The 24,512-nt window shown below is 37.4% G+C and overlaps 1 long non-coding RNA gene across 2 annotated transcripts in view; it reads right to left on the minus strand.

The window, feature by feature from the left end:
* LOC125320306 overlaps window positions 1-21,082 on the minus strand; it is a 37,605-nt gene extending 16,523 nt beyond the window's left edge. Inside the window, exons 1-2 of one of the 2 annotated variants that reach the window (XR_007201067.1) lie at window positions 20,841-21,082; window positions 8,637-8,755 (exon numbers count right to left, since the gene is read on the minus strand). This is a non-coding gene — a long non-coding RNA (uncharacterized LOC125320306). The remainder of the gene's footprint in view (window positions 1-8,636; window positions 8,756-20,840) is intronic. The other variant, XR_007201066.1, reaches the window with a different exon arrangement.
* Between the last annotated feature and the right edge of the window lie 3,430 nt (window positions 21,083-24,512).

Consider the following 24,512-nt stretch of genomic DNA (forward strand, 5'->3'; position numbering starts at 1 on the left):
TGCTGAAGATGTGAAAAAACATTACTTAACCCTCTCTCTGAGCTAACATGAGGAATTACAACACCTTTACTTGTGTGAAGGTCTAAAAATGGAATTAACAGCAAAGAAGTGTGATTTTGGCTGGTTCCAAATATTGCTATTATTTCTTTTTTGTCATTTCCATAAATTTGCTTTGCAGTATTTACTGCACTGTATCACAGCGACGTTATGAATCCTCATTCTTTCCTTATTAGTACAACTTGAATGTTTTGAGAAGTTCAGATGAGAAGGACAGCAAAAGGATGTCCTGAAATGTCATTTTAATGGAATGGTTTGGAAAGTATTACTATTGTATAATTTAGAGGCCATTCTGGTATTGAACTGCTGGTATAACTGTTAGGCATTGTGAATTTTGCTTAATTATGGCAGTATCTCACCACATACAGCTTATATCTTCAAGTACAGTAGAAAAATATTAGATACTAGTAGATCTTTCCATTTAGGAGATTATATGGAGATTAAGCTACAACGAGATTTAAAATTCAGATCATCTCTGATCCAACCAAGACAAAATACCACTAAAATAAAATTGTGTATGACATCTGTAATTCCCCTTTAAGGACTTTTGGTGATTTCTATCTTTTATATACAGCCATTTTAAAGTCTCATGAATAATTTTAAAGATTTTCTCATCTCTCAGATTAACTCTCCACCCCCTGGAGGGGACAGGGCAACCTGCCTTTTCTAAATATTTTCCTGTCTTCTTCCTTTTTGCCTCCCAAAACCACCTTTCTGCTTCTCCTTCCTACCTCTCCTGTACTCTTTGTGCACTCACCCCACATATATTCTCATTTCTTTGTGCCAGAACTAGGTAAGTTTCAAAAAAGATACTATCTGCTTTGACGGGTGACATTTAGGCTTACAAAGTTAATCTGCAAACAATTTTTGGACAAGGGTGAGTGGGTTTGTGCTCTGTGATGCCTCAGAGCCAGCCCTCATAGATTCCCAGCTATCCCACCAAGCCATGGCCAGGGTCAGAGCAAACACATGAATATCATACACAGGGACACAAAAGGCTCGGTTACTCTCCCTATGAAGTGAATTGCACTTTCAGGAACTGCACTGGGATTTCAGTAATATGGCCCCACGCAGCTAGGAAGTCACATCCTCCATGGTTCCCTGATCAGTGATGCCCCATCCCAGCAGAGCTTCTCATGGCTCCAGTTACCACATCTTGAACCTCATTATTAACCAGAGTTCATCAAGCAGACCATATCTTGTTCTCCCTTCGAGCAAAACAGAGTTAAAAGTGAAAAAAACATTGGAGAGAGTGAGGTAAGTGACAAAAATTCTTTCTCCATTTTTGCCAACCTGGCATCAGAAGAGCTGTCACCACCACTCACATTGTGTCCAGGATATGGGATATGCACACAGGCTGAGACACGTTACTGAGCATTCCCCAGGCAACCTTGAATCTGACAGGCCTTTTTTGGCCATTCTTGTGGTCTAAGTGTGCATGGAATGATGGAAGGACACATGCAATGACACAAAAGATGGTGAGTGAATGTTTTAATTTTATAGAATATTGATTTGCCATATTTTATTTTTATAAAACATTTAATTATTTTTTGCCTTCTAGCACAACTGCACTCAGATGTAGCAGTGCCCAGTACCAGAAGTGTATCCAGTGTGAGCTGTCTTCTGAAAGAAAAGTGCGCATGAGAATTCAAGTTATTTCATCTACCACAGATGCTGCTTGTACTCTTAAAGGACAACTGCAGCTGATGACAAGGTGGTGTGGAGTGTGACACCTCTGCTGGTCCCCCTTCAGGAACACCAAGGTGGTCTGTGACATGTGATAAGTTTCTTAATTTTTGATAGCATGTAATTAGGGCAACCTAACCCTTGTTTAAAGATTGCAGTATATAAAATCAAAATGCTTGGATGGCTTTTTCTGGTATTAGAGCAGGCAGCTGCAGAGTGAGGTGGTATCAACCATGTAAAACAGAATTCCTCCTCAGTAAACCACAGGACAGGAACTATAGCTGGACTTGTCCTTTGTGTGCTTCTTTCATCATCATAACCTTTGGCCTTATTTTGGTTGGTAATAAATAATATTCAGATTCAGCCCTCAATAGAGATTTGATGTACGCTGGACACATATGCTGAAACCACAAGTGATTGGCAAAGATGCCTTCAATACCTCAATATCATCAATTACTTTGACCTTCTCACAGTCTACTTTGCAAATAGTAGTAGCTTAAATACTCACATGATTCAGAATGAATGATTTTAGCCACATTTTTACAAAATCTTTCAAGATATTGCCATTTGCAAGACAAAGATATTTGTTTACAGCACAACAAAGTAGAAAAGAGGTGAAAAAGACTATATAAGGAGTAAAGATCTCTTTATTTATTCATCACATACTTTCTAGGGAGTTTTGATCTTTAAATTTGCTCTAATATTATGAGAATTGATTTCTAGTCTCTCTGATCCCAGAGGAAATGTTTTCAGTGAAGCTCTCAGTGGATTAACTGTAATGAAGAATCAGGTTGCAGAGCTGTTACTATGGTGCTCTTAAGTGTAGAGCTTCTAAAAAATTAACTGATAAGAAAATTCCAATGCACTATATTTAGAAGCATTTCATTTTCTAGCTTTTGACATAAAATAATTTAGTAATTGAAAGTCTACATAGAAATTGTTTATTTTTTATTAGATCATGATATCCTAATTCTCTTTTCTGGCTTTATTGGCTTTTAAATAAACACCAAATTTAGAAAAAAAATTTTAAAATATTCTCAAAAAATAAAATTCAAAGAGTTATGTTATTAGTTTCTCTGAGGTTTTTTTGGGTTTGGTTTTGGTGGTTTTGTTTGGGGATATTTTTTTGTCATTCTGAGAACCAAATCCTTTGGGCTCTATTAGAAAATATTTCTTTATAAACAGCTCCACTTGAATGTTTACCTTTACTTTACAGTCTAGAAAGACATTTTAAACATACTACTTTCTGACTCTTGGAAAAAGCCCGGGTCTATTTTTAGATGCCAGCATCCTAAATTGTTTACTGTATCACACAGCACAGTGCAAGAAAAAAGGTTAAATTCTGCTTCCTGTTTTTTTTTAGCACAAGCCACCTCTGGCCCATTTCAGCAGGACAGCCCAACTAAAAGTTCTCTACAGTCACCACTGAAACCATTACGAGGATTGTTACAGGCGCAACTGTTATTTCACATATGCAGTTTAACACCACCTGAAGAAGAGTGAATGGAAAATAGCTGAAAATAATACCAATACACACATACACGTGTGCAGAAATCCCTGTACTGTTATAACGAATCCGTTTATATTAACACTGATGTTCAAATAGTTCCTACTAAAAAAAAAGAAACAAAAACAAAACCAACAACAAAAAATCCCCAAATCAAACCAAAAAAATGAAAGGTTAAAAAAAAGGAAAAAGTCACCCCTTTTCACACTGCTTATAACGAATTACCTGCCAGCTCATAATTAATTTCCTGAAAACCTGCTCGGTGGTGCTGTCCCCACTTTGTGGGCCCAACAGCTGAGTGATTTGTTGCCATAATGGCTTTCTTGTACCACTTATAAATGAGGTAAAATGCTTGACAATGACATTTTTTTAGTGCTGACCACCTGCACTTGTCTGCAAACACTTCAAACTCTACTCACAGTTCTGGCAATAAGATTCTACCCTAGTGATGTTTCATAAATGCACAGATTCCCAAGCAGTGCAAGCAAATGGATATTAATAAAGCTACTGCTAATAATTAGACTGAAAAGATAATTTGAAGGAAAAAAGCTACCATCCAAATGACACTCTCTGTGTCTTTTCATCTTTGCAATACATCTGACAATAATTTTACATTCAGCAGTCTCACCAAAAGAGGACATCTCATCATAAATAAAGGTTTTGCACTTCTGCAAAGGTTTTGTATTTTCAAAGTCATTTGAAAACAAAAATCAACTGCATGGCTTTGTAGCAGCCAAGGGAGGCAAGCACTAGCAAGACAGGAATGTCCTGTAAAAAGCTAAAAGGCATCTAATTGGTGGTTTGGATAGTATTACCTTCCTCCTCTGCAGAGACCTGGAAAACAAGAAATTAAAAGGTCCTATATAAAAGATTATCAGTCGAGTATATTGCCACCATGAGTATTTTTACCTTGTTATGAGTTATGAATTATTCCATGCTGTTTTCCCTTCACTAACTATTCAATAAGAGAACTGAACTGCCATTTGTAATTATGTAATTATACTCTTCATGAACAAAATTCACCTATTCTCCCCTCTGCCTACCCTGAAAGAGATACAGTTTTTGAGGTGCACACAGAGCAGATCACAGAGGCCCTGCTTCAGCCCTCTCCATGCTCCCAGCCTGGATAAAACTGTATTGTGTTACAGCACGTTTTGCATGGTTCAGAAGCACCAACGCTGTCTGTGTGACCACCCTGCTCTATAGCCCGTGCTATAAAGATCATACCGCATTTTCCAAGCTCACTTCCTCTTCCTACTCATTAGCCTAAAATATTGGACCTTCTGAAAAGACCGCTTTAACAAGCTGTGGTTTTTGTTTCCAGTTTCTAGTGCTTTGCATAAAGAAAAGATATGAAGGACAGTTATTTGAATGTGGAGAACATAGTAGGGTGAATCACAAGGTTTTATGGCTAGTACTCATTTATATTTATGTGTGTGTATATATATATGTGCATACGTATGTTGGCATGTATTTGCATGCAAGAATTTACTTTCTGTCAATTTTTATTATCTTAAAATGTCTTTCTTTCTTTAAATATCTTTTCTTTGGTATCAGAGAAAAGAGGTTGACTTTCTCCTTCCAACTTTTTGTCAAGCTTTAAACTGGTCTTGCACTAAAACCGATCCAATTTATGTGGAATTGATTGTAGTAAATATCACTGAGAGTATAAGGTTTCAAAAGGTTGGAATCCTAGAAACTACAGCACAGGATAGAGAATCAGGAGTGCTTGATCAATCTACTGTTGATTTCTTAACTGAACTTCTGAGTAAAGAGTAGTTATTTCACCCATTTCTCTGTTATTTCACAAGTCTGTTGTAAAAATTGAGTTTTGTAGTCTCATGAGAAAGAGGGTTATGAGTTTGCCAAGCACTTTTATGGTTTTTGTAACTTTCAAGAAGACCAAAAAAACAAATCCTTAACAAGTACTTTTCCTTCATTATTTTTCCACATTGTTTAATTATTCCGGGGAGTGCTGAGATGTATACACCAGTGGCTTTCTAAACCAAAGTTTTGAAAGTTTAGTGCTTTTGCAAGGGGAGAAAGACAACAAAAAAAAATACATAGGTTCATACAAAAACACAAACCAACTTTTTTAGGGCAAGTTTTGCCTTCATAAAATGTAGCTTTTGTTCCTGTAGACATAAAGAAATCTGTGTGCTCCATACATGTTGCTGTTCATTCTGCTAGCCATGGAAAATGGGCACCAAGCCCAAGTGCTCAGGTCATAATATCTATCTATATGAAGATTTTTTATTTTTTGAAAAAAATAATACTTCCTCCTTCCCTACAACAAGCCTGAAAGCTTTTACTAGAAAGTGGAAGATATTTTTCGCCGGCTAGTTTTGAAGATTTTTTTGAAAGCCACTTTTGGATCAGCTGTTTTCAGTGGCTGAGCAAGAGTCTTTTTTTCTTTTATTTTGTGCACTTCATTTTGTTCTCTTTATTTTCCTCAGAGTTCAATGCAAGACCTGTGCTTACCAATGGACCACAGAGTATCCCATCAGATCTGTCTTTGACATGGGAGCACAGTGATCCAAGATTCCAAGCCTACCTTCCCTGATCAGCCTGGTGGATTTTTGTAGGAAGTCTGCAGATGATGGTTTTTGATGAACCATAATTGCAGAAACACAGATGTATACACTCTGCCTCACAGGCCTGGCTCCTTCATCAGCAACGTGCACAGTTCCCATCACATCCGGGGAGAGAATAGACTCCCGGGTGTATAAATTCATTGTCTGCTTCCTCTTCTTTGAAATCTTACATTTTTAGAATCTTGGTCTTAAACATGCACTATAAATCTGACAAAAAGTGTTACTGAAGTTCCATCTCTAAATAAATAGTTTAAAATAAAAGTTGTATAAATACTCGTCTGTGCCAACAATACAGTTTAAAAAGGAGCATGGTAAACACAAAGTAAATTAAATGGGATTCACTTTCATGAGGTGGATGGCTACTTAAACCAGTTATTATAGAGAAGATTTTGTTGTGTGGTACGACAGCACGTACCCATGTGGCTAACCAAGAGCTGGTTGAAAAACAAACCCCACCCATACCTAGGAGCAGTGCCATGACCAAACCACAATTCCTGTGAGGAATAAATTTAATTTGCTGAAAATGAAGTACAGGCACTATTGAGCTCATTAGTCAGTAACAGACATATTGCAAGAGAAGAAAGTGGAATTTGGTGGAAGCTCCAAGTTCTACATATGCTATGAATAAACCAGACTATTGTTTTTTGATAAAGGAGTATTGTTTTGAATGTGCTAGGTAACTAAGTAAAGCCAGCAGAGTTTTTTTGCCAAATATAGTCTCTTGCTCACTGCTAAAAATCCTAGCTTTTAAATTAGGAGCTGAAGTCATTGAAAAAAAAGTTTACATTCCTGCAGCCTGCTGCAGCAAAGCCAACCAAATGTTTGGCTTAATATTCATCTCTTTAATGAACTTTTCTTAAACATCTAAGACAAAAAATACCATTTCTAATTTTTAGTAATTTGATGCTTAAAACTTTGGGTTTCTTCCCTTCTTTTTCTGTTTTTGTATTATCTTTTCTAACTTGTTTAGAAAAGACCCAGCAGGGTCACTGCTGTGGTATTAGGCTATGTGAAGCATTTAATAACTTAAAGAAATCATGCTTTCAGCTTCGGGCACCAGCTCCAATTGTAGGACACAGTTACTAGCAGTATATTTTTTGTTGGTTCTTTTTAGTGGTTTTTTTGGTCATAGACCAAGCCAGTGTAGAGGAAAAGAAGGTTTTGTTTTTCACAGTAGCTCAATGCAGTGGTGATATGGGCCTAGAAAACCAGCTGATCTTAGGAGACCTGACTGTTAAAAACAGCCCAAACTGCTACAGTTCTTTAGGGCAATGCTGTGCAAATGATACACTGAAAAATTATTAAAATGGATAGAGCAACTGCTGGAAGATTGCATTATCTTCCAGTCATTGGATATATTTGGTGCTCGTTGCTTTTAGCCATTCCAGCAGGCCAGCATGGGGTTTTTGGATCCTGAATCTGGGTCTGAATGGGCCAGCCCCTTCATGTCCCAGCAGCAGTGCCAGAACCAAGAGGGAGGGATGCAGCCTGTGCTTTGTGCCTTCAGGAGACATAAGGGAGTGTTTGGCCCCATGAGGTTTGCCCCCACAAACTGTAAGAGCTGGCATCCCTCACTTCCTTCTTCCCACCCACAGGCTGAGGACATCACTCAGAAAAACAAACTCTGAAGTAAGTTCGGTTTGGGGTACATTTCTATCCACACAAACAATAATCAACTTATCTGTTAATAATTTCATCTACTTTCTCTACACACTATTTCACATCTGTAATACCTATTTGTTCTACCATTGTTTCCCCCAGAAACAAGATGTGGTGGGACATTCAGGGTCAACCCCACAAGGATCACCAGTGCAAACACAAAGGCAAAACCAAGACCATGCTGGGGTCCAGCTGCTGAATTTAGCTTCCCTAAACTGCCAGAAGCATGACTGCCACATGGAGGAAGAGATCAGCTGAAAGTAGCCAGCTTTTGAGGCATTTTGGATGGTGTATTAAGGCAATATGCACATAAACATGTTGGTACTTTCTAATATAATTGGGTACTGGTGTACCTCAATTGGTGTCTTGCTTTTCTTCTTTCTTAACCATACTATTTTTTTTGTTTGATGTCCAGGTGATGGGTACTTCTCCACACGCAGTGATGGATGAGAAAGGGAATAGAAAAGGTGGATGTACATGACTAATCCTGTTGATGGGATCCAGTTTAGTAGGGAACACAGGGATTATCTCAGAGGATTCACATGGCAGCAGGCAGACCTGTTTTCTAAAACAGGCAGGTGCAATCAGAGCAGAATCATCTTTTTTCAGCTTTTTCTGATGTGGCCATACCTCAAAAGGGTGGAGTGACTCAGCCAAGCCCTCTGATCCCCTGTCACCTTCTATTGCCTGTTGTAACAGAGGATAACTTGTCTTCTCATGTCTATCAACTAATTTATCTACGACTGAGATGCCCAAGTATGAGGGACACTTATAGTGAACATTTTCATAAAATAACATAATAACATTCTTAATAACATAAGAACTCTTTAAAAATTTTAACTGACATATTTAGTAGGAATATTTAGTACATATTTATCTAAATGTGTATTGTAAGTAGGGAAATCTACTTCAGCAGATAAAGTTGGGATATCATTTTATTTACATGAATTTCCAAAAAGTATACAGTTGACTCCCCTTTGTTTCCTCTTCTCCCATTTACTTTCCTTTTCAAGATGCATGAGGTACAAAAACATGCCTGAAAATACTGTGTCAAAAGCCCACCTTATAAGCTTATATCTTCTAAAACACCTTTTACTCCAGGCTTGGCATGTGTATTGTTAAGTCTCCCTTACCTCATGTGCTTGATTGCCAGATTTGAAGTCTTGAACTTATCAGGTTTTGAAGATGTTCTTCAACGTATAATAGTTTAGGTGGTTTTAACAAAATTACTTCAATATGTAAAGAAAAGTATCTGCATAAAATATTTCAAAAATTAAATTTTTAATAGACACCACAAAAGAGACACTGCACATGCTGAACAGTTTAATTTTTTTCTGCTGTAGGGAATAGCTTTTTTCCTGGACCCTTTATGTCATCTGTAGAAGGTAGGATCATTTAAACACCCATATCTTTCTCTCTTCAAATGATACAAGGGTTACTAATCATGACTTTGACTGAGAATCACACTGAGTATAAAAAATTTTCCTTCCAGTTATATTCAACACTAATCAAAGAAAACAAAATACCCAATGTAATGAATTAACTAAATTAATAGAATAAGTTTAACCTAATCAGTATTGACAGCACTTGGATATTTATGACCAGGCACTGAATATTAGGAGGATTACATAAAATGAAACCTTGGAGAATTAGATCCAGCATCTTTAAGTCTCAGCCCCTTATAACTATTGAAAAATCATGAGTACTAACAAGTGAAAAACTAGAAGACAAATTTAAAAAATGATGAATGCATGGAACAAAACACTGTCATTTCCGGCTTTGACTAGCACATCATAAGGTTTCTCTCTCTATCTCTCTTTTTAATCTGGTCATTACTTTTTTTTTTTTATTCTAAAGCCAACCTCACATTTGAGGATCTAGTCTACCATTTCTGAAAAACTGGGAATTGCAATGCCAGTAATTTAATACCATTTCACTGGTTTCCAGCCTCCTTTTATTATTTTGTTTTAATTTTCTCCCTTTGATCCTTCTCTCCCTCTCTGTCTGCCCCATTTCCAGGGCCAGCACTGAAGCTTCCCTTCTATTCCTGCAATGTCTGATCAAAGACCCAGCGAAAAGCACCAGTGTCTTAAAAGCTCGAGTCACGTCAGATTACAAGTGGCACCAAGGTAAAACCAAATGCTTCCTGTGCCACCCACAGCCACTGTCACTCATGTCAAACTTTCACTGACAACAGCTGATCTATGACAGGCAATGGAAAATTCAGAGAATTCAGAAAGAAACCCAAGCCAACAACAAAAAATCCCTCCTAAAAACTAAAAAACCCCAATCCACCATTGTAAAGATCAAAAAAAATGATAGTGACATGGATCACTCGTGTTGATTTAGTATATTGCCCTAGTTTTTTAGCATGGATGACTTTATAGCCACTGCTATCCCAGAATAGCTATTATTGATCATCTGCTCTGCACTTTAAGAAAAGTAGGACTTCAGAAAGAGGAGTGGTGGAAATTTCCAGAATGTGGATTATCTGTTTGGATAAAGACAGGCTTTTTATACCTAATTGCTAGGCCTGGGAAGCTTAGTTGCCCTGCCTACTCTCTCTGCCTGAATACACTCAAACGGATTCATGCAGGTGGGATTCCACGTGAATAGGAGCATTTCCTTCCACTACTGCCACTTGCTTCTTTCTTCTTGCTGTACAACTACTGAAAAGAAAAAAAAATTCCATCAGCTTTGTTGCTAACACTTCTGGTCTTCTTAGTTCTCAGTGAGGAATGGTTTTTTTGTCTTTTGAGGAAGGCAAGACAAAGAATCAGCAAAATCAACACATCTCACATCATTTTAGAAATTAGCTCTATTAAATATTTAGGTGCTTTTCAAGTGTTGTCTGAAGAAAATAATTTCTGTGGCATAAACAGGACTTGTCTTAAATGTTCTGCAGAGATAAAGGACCTTCATCCATCAGCAATTAAATATGACAGGAAACAGTCTCCTGAAGGCCATGGCATATTTGCATGCAAAGGATTATTCCAAAATGTATTAATCATGTATTTTCAAATATGCTTGAGGATTTTCATGAATGCAGTAGGTAACACAGTTGCAAGGTTCCAACCTATAACAGCTCTGGATTATCTAAGAATAGACCGTCAGGTTCTATTTGTAACAACAGTGATGCAAATCCGAAGAAAACTCACTTAGTTCAGACTAGAGGTTTTGTATTTACACTTGAATTAAAGATGTCAAGTCATCCTCTCTTTTATTGCTGCACACTACTAGATGCAAATCTCTGATTCTGCAAACAAAATCTGTATTAATTCACAAGACTGGAAATTCATTAATTCTGTACATCAATATAATAATATTAACATTCTCAGGTAAAAAAAGGTGAATGTTCTTTATGACTAGTCTGTTTTAATAGTATCTTGTGGATTGGGACAGCTGAAACAGCAATTGCTCAGAATGCTCTTCAAGCCACAATGTTTTGGTTATCTCATTTACCTCAGAATATTTTCTTCTGTGAATTAGAAACTGACTTATTCCTTATGTAGTTTTCAACTATTTCAAAGATTCCTTTGCAATGGCAAGGTGCAATAAAATCCAGTGTAATGTAAATCACTCTCTAATCTTATTTTTCCCTTCTCTTTCTGGATAAAGCTATAAATGCAATGAAAAAAATATTATTTTGAATGGCACCAGTGGAGAAATTGGTATCACAGATGGAGTTTAAAAGTCATATCATCTTGCTAACAGCTAAATAAGGTATTTTCTAAGTTGGATTTTGGCTATGCTACTTTGAATATTTGAAAATTTTTAATTTTAATAAGGAGAATATTTTGACTGCTGCAACTGGGGATAATGTAACATTATCGTCTTGACACATTCAATAATACATACTAATGCAGCCTGTATTTCCAATACAACCCCTCTTCCTTGTCTAGTATTATTGCTTCAACTTGACATATTTTTCTGAGCAGCAAACCCAAACAATAATGTGGTCATGGGAAACTGGAACAAATGACCACTTGCTCTGGAAAGCAGCACACCACAAGTTTGAAGTCCTTCATGTTTATATAGTGGCTTGACTCTCAGCAACAGGTCATAGCCACGAAACAAGAGCTGCATGAAATATCATGTAGAGCCTGTAAACTCAGGAATGTGCTACGTGATGCCAGCTGTGCCGTACAGGATCTCAAGCAGCCTGTCCCACACACCTGGGAGGACTGCAAATATTTCTGACCAGACCTGCTGGGCTAAGCTGGCTTTGGCAGAAGTCAGCTCATTAAGCTAACAGGGAAGCCTGTTTTTAAGTCTTTCAACTGCTAAATATTGTAGTAACTCCAAGACAAAGATGTTTTGCACAACAATAATTCCACTAACACTGTTTCCCATGTAAGAGTTAATTAAAAATTAATGCATTTTGTTTTGATGTCTTTTTTTTGGAAAGCAAATAACTTGCTCAAACTTCAACCATGTTGATGCTTAAATAAACCAAGATACCAGTCTGTGCTTTCTCACCAAATGGAAAGGCAAAAAAATCACCAGATTGTATCCAGTGAGATATGTGTAATAACACAGACAGAAGGTGCTATATTGAGACTTTGAATCAAAACTCCCCTTTCCTAGACTTCCCATGTACCTTTATTTCCTGTTTAGAAAGCAAAAGAATGACAGGCAATGCAATACTGATGAAGAGTGATTCCCTTGCAATATGAGTACCCCCAAGACATCATCTCTGTAGAGCTGGTTTACCTGTAGATGTAGCCAATCATCTCAAGCATTCCTGCATCTGTTCCCAAAAAACCCTGCCAGAAACCTTGTCAATGGCCTCAAAAACTACGTCTTAGGTGCTTTGGAAAACATCATTTCTAGTTCCATGGTCTGTCCTAAGCATATCAGTAGATCCATTTTACTTTACATAGATACTTCTACCCTCTCCACTCACACATAAATCTGACTTTTTATGGTTAGCTACCAATTGGCATTTTCAAGTGCACCCATCTCCACCCACCCACAAAGTAGTCCAGGATAGTAGGGTACCTATTATGCAAGCCAAACCAGTCAATCTGTTCTAGGGTGTGAAATCCTGAGCTGGCACAGATTAGTAGCAAGGAATTATTCAGAAGCACCCCAATATACACATTTTAAATAAATTTAAATTCTCACCTCTTAGAGTTGCAAAGACTACGCTGAGATATAATTAAATAAGAATACTGCTGTCCGTAATTATAAATTACTCTTTTAAAGATTTTCATTTAAAGCATAACTGTGGTGGCCTTAAAACAACCAACAGTAGTGTGCATGGATTGGTTTCAAACTTCTATAATTACACAAACAGAGATCAGAAGAAACAAGGAATCTTGCCCCTCTTTTTGTGCCAGGTGAAGAATGTCCAATCTCATTTCTACAATAAAATCAAAAAGGTACATTAAATTCCTTTCCATACGGGGGCTTGAAAGAACAAACTAGATGGCAAGGGTAAGCCCAGAACGTGTTAATTTTCCTCAGTAATGTAATGGAAGAAAGCAGTACTCTTTATCCACTGAAATTAATTTTGCTGACACGTGTTTGAAGAACTTGGCCATTAGGTTTTAGTCCTTGGTTTTCCAAACTGCGCTTGATCCTCTGAGAAAAAAAAAGACTGTAACTCAGTAAACTAAGTACTTTCAAATAGTTGACGTCAGCCTAGTTTTCTATCAGCTTATTATCTTAAATGAAAATATAGGTTTTGCCATTGCTACAGGATCCCTTGTACCCTTAAAGCGCTACCTATTACAGTTCAAGGTACACTATTTAGATTTAACAAACAGATAAATTGTATTCTCCTTAACAAAATGCATTAGGCTACACATTAATAAAATACATAAATAATAATAAAAACACCTTACTATGGACCAGCAAATCTTCCACTAAAATTAAAGGATATCTGTACTGCAGAGCCATAAAATACGCATTTTGTACGGGATTCCTTCAAACCACAGCCCAGTGAAATGCATGGATAAACTTCCATTGGCTTTAGTGACTTTTACATCAGGAACTATGGCACTGCATATATTACATCCTCTTAATGAAGAATCACAGAGAAAGAAAAAATCAGATTTATTATAAATGAAGACGTTCTGAAAGCGTTTTTTTACCTATATTAGAAATTAGCAAGTGAAAAGTAGGTTCAGCATAATGTGTAATACTTTATCTTACCCCAATCAACTGCTAACCTGATTCTCCATAGTTTTGTCAGTCGCCTGAAGATTTGAAAACTTAAGTGAGGGCACAAGGTCTTGAATTGCCAACAAAGACAAATTTGTAGCATGCCATTTTTAACAAAGAAAAAAGTCATTATCAAACCTTTCAGACAATTGAAATAAAAAATCATTTCCATTTCAATTAGCATTTCTGTTCTTTGTAAGGCATGTCTTTGAAAATAGTTAATGCTAAGTTTCCCTACCAAAACTGGGTGCACTGGGACCCACTGCTCCATGTCCAGCTCTGCATACAGGCAACAATGATGGAACATAACAGCAACACTCAGACACATCATTAGTGCCCAGGTGCAAAATTAATACAACAGTGTGAAAGAGCAAAGGGTTGGAGCCTTAGAAAACTTCATTTCCAACTTGCCACACTTGGGGGAAAAGGAAAAAGTCATAAAAATTGTTTAATAATACAGCTTTCTGAGGTCTGAGGCTTATGAGTAAAGTTTAGGCTTCCACCTATAATCCTTCTGGTACTTATTGCCCACTCAGCTAACACATAAACCACTCTGTGTTGTTGCTGTTACTTCAGGTGCATGTAGGGCACTTTGCTGCTAAAGAGCAATTTACATAGACCAGGGAAGTACAACATAAGTTTGCACAAAAGGCAAAACAAATCCTTTGTGTTATTGGCCCTGCCAGTTTTTTTGCCTGCAGAGGGGGCCAGTATCAGATGTAGCAAGGAGACATTCAGTAAAGGACAAGACACTCAGCACTTCATTTTTCTTAATCTTCCATCACCTGGAAGTCAGCTAAATTACTTGTCTCTGGTCCTAAAATGGCCTGAATTCTCCCTTGGATATAGTTCCTTGAAACCATGCACTGGAGCTAAGACAGTGTCTTTGAAACTACACCATCATTATTAGCACCATTCCTGGGTCTGAGGTGTTTTTCCTTTACATCAGCTAGAAAAATTGGTGTATGTATTTCTTTCCCAAATTCATATATCCCCACCCACCTGATGGACTCGGATATCCTGATATGGAGCCCGGAGTTGCCACAGCTACACCTGCAACATGGGGCACAAACCCAAGAGCACACTGTGTTCTGCAGCTCTGCCCCAAACACCCTCTTCCAAGCATCCCAGCAGGGCTGGAAGCACCCCATGCCCCCCAAACATGTGTTTTCCCTCACTGTCCATAGCACAGTTATGTTTTTACTACCTCCCAGGACAAATACTGTGATTTAAGCAAGCTTCAACTCTGGTGCTCTCTCTGATCACAACCAAGAGATATCAGGTTTTTGGGGTACTGTCAAGATACTTAGAGGTCCTGGAACCAGCAAAGCCTACCCATTGTATTAGGCTGTGCAACAGATCTGAAACAGCTTTATAAATCAGCATACAGAAATGAAGATACTTGAGGAATAATCTTCCAAAGACATTCGTGTAAGTGTGTATTTTAAGTATGATTAGATTTCTGAGGCAGAAGAAGTTCAATTAATTATGCAACTCTCTAAACAACAACAGATAAAACAAAAAAATCATACACGCACAAACCTCTCATCTTTTCCCTGCAGAACTTATTTTTTATACTTTTTACTTGGTCACAATCACAGCTCTTGAGGTGGAGGGCAGATTCAACAAAGACTGATACACTGTTTTCCAAAGTACGTAGTTTTCAAACATGGGTAAAAACTGTGTTATTTTAAGATTCAAATGAATCAAGCAAGTCAAAGAAAATATTGAAACTTTGCCTAAAAACAGATACTTTCAAGCTTCTAAAGAACTTGTGAAAATGAAACTCATGTGCATGTACCTTCCTCTTAAAAACACAAAGGGATATTTTTAGCAGTTGCTTTGTTATTTTCACTACCAGCATATAACAAAAAATTCCAGGTGTTCTGTAAGGAGGATTCTGTTTTAGTCTATCAAACAATCTGCCCTTCAGACTGAAAACTTGCTGCATTTCCCTGACCACTTTGGGAAAGATGAGGAGTCCAAGGATCTCGAAATCCATACAAGAGTAAACCAGTATCTGACATGTCTGTAAGACCTTGATTTAGGGGTCACTTAATTTATTTATTTTTCACACTTTATCTGAATCCATTTTATCAGTGTCTTAAATCTTCCTTGAATATGTGCAAAACTTTTTTTCATTGTGCAAAAGAATCCTCAGATTCTTCTTTTTTCCGCACTGGCAAATCCAATAAGAATCTGCTAAATCTGAAAAGCTCCATCTTTCCCAATAATTTTTTCAACTAATCATTATTAGGTCTATACTGTTCAGAGACAAATATAGAGAGGTTTCTCCTGGCCCACAGGAGGTGTATATTCTGGCCTTGTTTTTCTTGGGCAAATACCACTCAGTAGAAAAAATATTTTCTGGGCATAGGTTTACAAACATATATTCATTAAATCACCGTATATCTGATAAAAGTTTGGGGGTTGGTTGTTCTACACATTTATAATTGGTAAAATGCTCATGCTGCAGAAATTTAAGTTGTATTTAGTCCTGCCTTACCTGTGCCTGTGTTTGTGTGCAGAGTTGGAAGAAGAGGCACAGAGTTGACTAAGTTCAATTATTTACTCTGTGTGGAGAAAACCCTAAAATGTAGCTCAAAATATGTAATACATTTTCAATATTTATTATTAAGCCTTAAAGTATGAGCAGCACTGATGGAAAAGGAACTCAAATGACAAGATTAGACTCCAAACTCCCCTGGTGAGAAGAATCCCATTAACTGGGTTCAAAAATGCCAGCAGTGGCTTAGCTCCTTTTCCACTGTTCCTGTTGCTTCAGCCAAAGAAAATGAACTGTAGAGGTGGAACATCTAAGCAAGCCTTTTGCAGGGATTTCTAGTGACTTCCCTGCCTTGCTTTGTAATGCAGGCTTCATCCAACATATGTTAAAAGATTTGTCCCAGAGTTTCGGAAACCTAGCTTATCCAAGGCATGGAAAGCAGAAAATCAAAGAGAAATTTCCCTTATCAGTTGTGATAAGAAATTCTTGAATATTTTGTCTTTAACTTCAGGTATGTCCAGAAAATAAATATTTTCTTCTTTGCACACTGTTTCTTCATTATTGAGTGTTATCAGTGTTATGTCTTCTAACCAGTCAGGCTTAAGTACTGAGAAAATTAAAGTCCATGGTGATACTGAAAATGCAGACTGACTGTGGTAGAGCAGAGGTCTGGAGGGCAGCTATGTCTGGTGAGGTCTGCTTACAGAATCAGGGCCCTATTTATCACCTTGTATGTTTGTATCTACAGTTGTTGTGTGTCAATCTTCAGCCCTCATCTTCCCAGTGGTATCTAGGCAGGGTAATTTGAGGGAGAACAAAACAAGGTTGTGAGCCAAAACTTGTTCATTTTGTGGCAAAGGGGGAAAGTGACCCACGAAGACTTCATGTCCTGTCCCTTGAAGCCTGTTTTTTTTTTCCCTTTGCCTTGTTAGGAAAAGAAAACAAAAAAAATTATTTGTCTAAAACTTCAGTTCTTTAAAATGTTTAGTTGACAATTGCAGGGAAGCAATGTGTTTAAATACTATTTTAATTGCATCTACTTAGATTTCCCATAAATGAAATTTTGTTAACTTTTCAAATTATTCAGTGTTACTTTGACCTATCTTTTTAGATGCCTGAAAGGAAAATAAAGGGTCTGAAAGGCAGTAATTTTGGAATTAAAGTTTTACCCTTCGATGCATTTATTTTTTAGTATATAATGTAACAGATGCTTAAAGAAGGGGGGGGAAAAGTAAACCTAGGTCAGGAATGAAAAAGTGTTGTTTTGGGAAATGCAACAATCTCTTTTGGTTTAGTTTATTGCTCATCTTGGACTTTTTTCAAGCTGCATTATTGCTTTTTTTACATTAATCATTTTGTGGCATCATTTACAGTCTGAGAAACAAAGGCAGCAATTGCTGCTAAAGTTAGTGGGATTTCATAGTCTCTTCAGATCTTGTGAATGCTCTAACTGTAGCAAAGAAAGCACACACATGTTAAAGACAACAAGCTAACATATAATGAAATAATTACTTTAAAATTCATTTTCAGAGCCATCTGACTTTCCACTCAAAGCTTGTCCCACCAGGCCAAAAATTATCTGGCTATTCTTTTGCTAGCCACTTGAGAAATATTTGGGATACAGGAGACGATTCAGGAGACAGAAGACATGCAAAGTTCTTGGAAACTATGTGTCAGCCTCCATGTCTCCAAATGGAAAAAAAAGTCTGCAGAGAAACCTGACCAACACCAAGCAACTGTTCTGAAGAATGTGGCTTTAGTTTTTCAAAGTGCAGTCAGCCTGGTAATGCTTGCAGCTGTAGTGAAGGAAAACACAAAACAGAGAGCACAGCGGGTACAGGGAGAAGCTCCCCTGTTTCACCAATTCTGCATGAAAGATTTCCTTTAGTAATAAGTCCAGATTGAAAAGTTCTTCATTCTAATTGACCTTAAATAATAACTGCTGAGAGAGAGATTTACTAGCTGATAATTACAGCCCTTCTTTTATGAGATTTAGGTTTTCAACCTGAGAACAAAATATAAGTCAAACTGCTGCTCTCTGAGCTCAGAATATTGGGGTAAAAATATTTATCCAAAACAGTAGGGAAAAAGAAGTGTATTGTCACCCTGAATTTCACAGGGGGCACAAAAATGAATACATCTTCCTGCAATGTGGCTTTTACTGCACCACATCCTTTTACCCTAATGATGCAAAAGGCTAAACTAATATTGGTTTCTGTTAAGACAAAAGCCCTTCTTGTTACACTTGCTATTACTTTTATTTTAAACATGATAATTATAGGAGGCATAGATGGTGCTGCCTATGGTTTACCGCAATAAGATTTTTTTTTATAAAGATGTTTACATTATAGCATCAAGTCTTAAAATACAGGGAAATACTAGAATTAAGATGAGGAGTGAATCTTTAAATTATCTCCTTCCCCCCTTTGTTGCATGTATTATGTCACGCTCTTCAAATACCTTGTCAAAAACTTCTGTTTCTATCACAGTTCAGCCTCATTCTGTATAGAATAGACCATTTTCTAGGCTTGAGTTGGGCTTGTTTTTTGAAGAAGACTTTTTTCCAAGGCATTTTTTTAGAATTCTGTTGGAGAACAGAGAATGTGTTACTGGGTTGCAAGAAGAGGAAACATAGTTTTGTAATTAGACACTATCAAATGCTACACTATCAGATGCTGCCCTTCAGTACCACACTCTGTCACTGTACGACCTTCAGTTCATAGCTTCAGTTCACAGATATTTCCATATCACCTCCCTGAAACATAGGCTTATCTAGATTGCCCATGATGTGCAGAGCATCACACAGAGCATCTGAGAAATCTTGAACTGGTCACCCTGAGTCTACCTGAAATCTGTGCCTTTCTCTCCCTCAGGGTATTTTCAGAAATCCAGATTTTTACAAAGTGTTTTTAGTAGATACAAAGTGGAAATCTGAGTGTGTTTAGACTAACAAAGTCTACACTAATTTATATGAGAAAATCCCCCTGGGTTTGTTACGAGATTATGTTGTTGAAACTGGCTTCTTCCCGCTATTTCCACACCCAAATTTATTGCATGGCAACAAATCTGCTGAGTCCCATGGCTTTGACATCTTACATAAAGAATTCAGAGTCAACAGGATGGAAGATATGACTGTGTTAATTCAGGCCCATTTCCCTTGACAAATGCTAAAGAACTGAGTTTTTCACTCTTTTTATCTGGTTGATAGTGAAAAAAAAATGTGGAAAAGATGACTGATGTTCTAGATAGATCACAGGCATTGATTTTCATGTATAAATATGAAATATTCTCAGAATAGAATACAATATAGATTATTTGTCCAAATTAAATTCAACATAAGGTGGACATAAATTGCAGTGGCAAGTGACACTAGAGGAATAATGGCATTTCACTACTGTAACGCTTAACAGAAGTATATCATGCTTTAGACCGTTGTCTAGACAAGTATCTTCTTACAAAAATACTTTGTTATATCCTTGGAAGTGCATCATCTAAACCAAGGAATATGAATTTGAGTTACAAATACGAGCTGCTCTTATCTAGAATTTAAGGTCAGTAGCAGATGTTACACATTCCTATAGACGTATGCCCAAAGACAAGGATTTTTTATTTTAATGGCAGAAATCTGCCAGCTATTCTTGCCTTGTCTGCAACAGCTGAGCAATCTTTCAGTGCCATGAGGAGATTGAAAACTTGGCTCATATCTAGCATGGACAAGCTTGCCTTAATCACATTGCTCTTTTACATGTGCACAAGGACATCAACATTGACAGTGCTACAGTAAAGCAGCCATTTGCTGAAAACAACTGTCAACATTGTCAAGTTTTTTGGAACCTTTTACAATGTGATTTCGGTGACAAAGCTTGTATAATTCTCTTTATCAGCTGCAGTAACAAATTTCCATAAAAGAGGTAGAGTAGAAAAGTAGAAAAGAGTAGAAACATACTGGAGCGGGATTTTCTATTACTAGTTTCCACCTGACATTCTAAAGCAAATGGATTAGAACACATTACAAGATAAATGAATTGCAACATCCAGAGATTCCAGTCTTACTTAAACCAATTTCAAGATTTTACACAAAAAGTTGCAAAAACAAAGTAAAAGATTTTGTCTATGGCTCACAAGTCAGGCTTATTCTAAATTCTTCATGCATTTTTATTTCTATACTAATCTTGTCATTGAACCTGTAAAAATATGCTTGAAAAAAAGAAACATAATTACATTATGTTGTGGTGCTGACTGATATCTGGAATTTTAAAAATCCCAGCATGTAAGACTCAGAATAGTCACAGAATAGGTAAATACTACAAAGTGCATAGTAGAATGCTACAGAGGGTAGGAGAGAAATATTATTTAAGATTAGATTAATTTAGGCTTGGGACTGGTGCCTAACCTGTGCCTATACCAGCTATTGGGAGTTCTGGCTCTTCCAGCACCTCTCAAGACCAGTCTCTCAGTATATGCCACTCTTTAAGTTACTGGACCGTTATCACAAGTCTGCAAATAGGTCTTGGTATTCTTGGCACTATGACAGCTTCAGCATATTGTATTCTGCTTTCATGCTTTTCTAGGAGCAAGTATGACTTAAATAAATCATAAAATAAACAGTATTAAATAAACAGTATTAAATAGATAGTATTTTGTTGATTACAAAAATACTTACATGAAAGCATATGAAGTTATTTCCAGCCAAATTTCATCCCACAGTGGTCTTTCAGATTACCCAAAGTCATAATTCCTCTAGCTTGCCTTACAGAAGTGGGATTTTTCTCAGTTTCAGTCAATCATTCTTCCTAGTGACCCATAAAGAAGAACAGGGTACGTTTGCTCAAGATCCTGTCTCACATCTGAGATAGGTTATGAGTACAGCTCTGTGTTTGTTCCTGCAGTTCTCTTCAGACTGAGCACTAATGCTGGAATTTACAAGCCCGTGAATTACCAAACTGTCCTTGTTGAATGCTAATGAGGGCTCTGAATGATGCTGTCAACAACAAAATTTCTTTGTATCATCTTAATCACAATTTCTAAAGAAGATTTTTATATATGTGTTAGCTGCCAATACTCTTAGTTGTTCCAGTTCATTTTTCTAATATGTACTTGCAATGCCTGGGAGATATCTCAGCACAAATGTTAAAATTACTGGTATTTATCTTAAATTAAAGAGAAGGGGGGGGAGGGGGGGGGAAGAGGATGGATTGTGGAAACAGTATGCATCAGACCCTGAGAGTTTCATAACTCCCAAGAGAACCTAGTCCAATGTCAAAGTGAAGGGTGACTCGCAGTTAATTTGGTTGGTGGCCTGAGGCTACAAATAATACTCTTGCCCACAGCCCAGGTTATTCAACTGTATAATAAGGCTTTCATCCTTATTATGGCTTCGGCAAAGACTCAAAATCATTGATATGGTTTTGCCATGCAGGGGAAGCGTTAAGTGATACAGAATTGTATATGTGTTGCTCTGTGCTTAGGATGTGTTTCTAACTGTTCGTAAAGTTTAGGAACACTAAAATAGTTAATTTTCATGATTCCAAAAGGAAGCAGGAAAATAAAGTGACACCCTTGAATGAACTGTGAGGAAATAAAATACACAACATGTGATAATGCCATTACTCTCTGTTACCATGTATTTCTGGGCTGAAAAGATATGGCTTGATGGGTAATTTATCATGCTGTGCAATAGAGAACAACAGTAAAGAGACTTCAGACAGAAGAAAATTACACAAATAGTAGGGTGGAAAGGTATAATTGAAGATGGCAAGAATCTGAAAGAAAGACATTTAAAATTATTGCACTGACCTACTAAATGCAGTTGGGCGTGGAATACTGGCCTCACAAGAAGAGGCATTAAATGACTGCAGGCTGTGACACTACTGCAGGATAATGTCAATCTTATGGAGCTCTTATAAAACTTTTTTTAAAAATTATTAGATTAAATAAATTAAATCCTTGTTTTACACTTGCATGCACAGCCTGAACAAATAGCAAACTTACAACAAGGATAAAGTTCCCTATGGTCAAGCTGGCAACTGGCACCCAGATGCATGGAACCAAGACCTCATCTTCTTCTCATGAACTGCACTAGGATTCATTTTCCACCACTAGATCTGTGTCTGTAGACAGTCCTAGATGTAAGTGAGCATCTGCTGCTACTTCAGATGATTTTTTCACTTGTCTCTGAAGAGAGAAATTATACCCAGTGATTTCAATGCTCCAGAGAAGCCAGCAGAGGCAAGGACCACCAGAAGTGTGTCATTTTCTGCTCAACAGGTCCACTGTTGCCCAAACTCTTGGTTCTTTATCAAAAGCTGTTGAGAATCAGAAATTCAGAGAATCAGAGAAAAAGAGAAGGGACCTGTAAGGATCATGGAGTCCAAATTGTGGCCCTGCACAGGACACTACAAGAATCACACCATAGGTCTGAGAGCATTGTCCAAGAACTTCTAGAACTCAGGCTTGGTGCTGTCACCACTTCTTTGGGGACCCTGTTACAGCTCTGGGTGAAAAACTTTTCCCTTTTACCTAAACTTACTCCAACTCAGCTTCATGCTATTTAGTCAAATCCTGTCAGTGGTCATGACAGTGAAGGTATCTGTACCTGCTCCCCTTCTTTCCTTCAAGAGGAATTTCCCCTCAGTCTTCTTCAGGCTGAACAGACCAAGTGACCTCAAACACTCCTTATATGGCTTCCCCTCCAAACCCTTCATCATCCCCATGGGACTCCTTTGGACACTCTGTAATGGCTTTATATCTTTCCTATATTAAGGCACCCAAAACTGCACACAGGATTCGAGGTGAGGCCACACCAGTGCAAAATAAAGTAGGACAAACACCTCCTTTGGCCAGCAGGCAATGCTGTGCCTGATGCACCCCATTAAGAAGTGTTTGAGTCTCTCGCTCAGACATGGAATCTTGTGCTATAGAGACAAAATCAGATGCCTTCCCATAAGGTATCTACAAATGACCTTCCTTTCATCCTTCTTTCTCTTCTGCTTCCCATACCATCCCAGCACATCAGTGAAAGTACTCTAAAGGAAGCAGAAGGAGACTTTGCTTTTCCTTTTGATTTATTATGTGTTACTTATTCATCTCAGAGAGATGCTGTGATCTGAACCCTTCAGAAATATTAGGGTGAAGTAGGCTACCAAAGATTGATATGACATCTATTACTGACTGCTCTGTGTCTCCATGAATGTGAAATGTTCATATTACTAGCCAGCTTCTTACCTTCATTGATGCACTTCTGTGCTTCACAAAGAATACCACTAGCACACTAATAGCTTTGTCTCCTCTTCAGGATACTTTTGAATTCTGTTTCATATCTGCATACTCTTTTATTCAAGACAAATCACAGAATACATCTCTTTCTCCCCTCAGGCCTACGTGAAATACCAGAAAATCATCCTGAAATGAGCTTCAAAAGATTCCCTCATTGTGGATACAGCATACAAGGAGAAAATGGAAAACGCTGCTGAGTCAACAGTTTCCCAGCTTCCTGAAGCACCCACTCTGCATGAAGCCTCAACTACAGAGAGCCAGAGCAATCGCAGAATGAGGCACCATTCCATTGCAGATACAATAAAACATTTTACTACAATACAAGCATTTTGGCCATAAAAATAATCAAAGTTGTGAAACTGCAGGTAGTCTGCTTTCAAGTTAAATAAACAATGAAGCAATCCAGATACTCCAATAGCAATTGTTCCATGATCTATGATATTCAAAAGGCTACTTCCCAGGGCATTTAAGTACTAAATGAAGATAATACTTAAGTGAAATAAGTTTCTGTGTTTGTTCATCACACATCATTTGGTAATAGTCAAGGGCTTGTGTGATTCTGTGGCAATTAAATTTGCCAGAGAATCCACCCACTGCTGCAGGGTGCTGCAGGATGCAGATTGTCATTTTTAAAACTAAAATAGGGCTTGCTAGAAAAGAAAATCTTCCAGATGTTAGCTGAAAAAAAAGTCATGGAGAGACACTTGCCCAAGTTTTCAGCAGTTACATAGTATCTCTAATACGCATGAATTGCCCTTTGATTTTAATTTTTATTAAACCAAAAACTTCATAGCCATTATTTTAATAGTCAGTGATGGTAAGTATTTCTTATCTAGTTTCTTATCTGTATCTGTACTTCCCAGACCATATTCATATTCTTGACAAATTTGATAAATTTCCCCATATCCACTCCTCAAGCCTTCTGTTTATTGTGTTGACAACTCTTGGTAACAACATTGCAGTCTGCAGCTTGCTTAAAATGAAAAGTTAAATCTGGCATAAAATCAATAGGATGCAATATAAGATAAAATGCCATACAATGCTGAACTCATGGTAACAT

This window comes from Corvus hawaiiensis, chromosome Z (genome assembly GCF_020740725.1).
Source record: "Corvus hawaiiensis isolate bCorHaw1 chromosome Z, bCorHaw1.pri.cur, whole genome shotgun sequence".
NCBI lineage: Eukaryota > Metazoa > Chordata > Aves > Passeriformes > Corvidae > Corvus > Corvus hawaiiensis.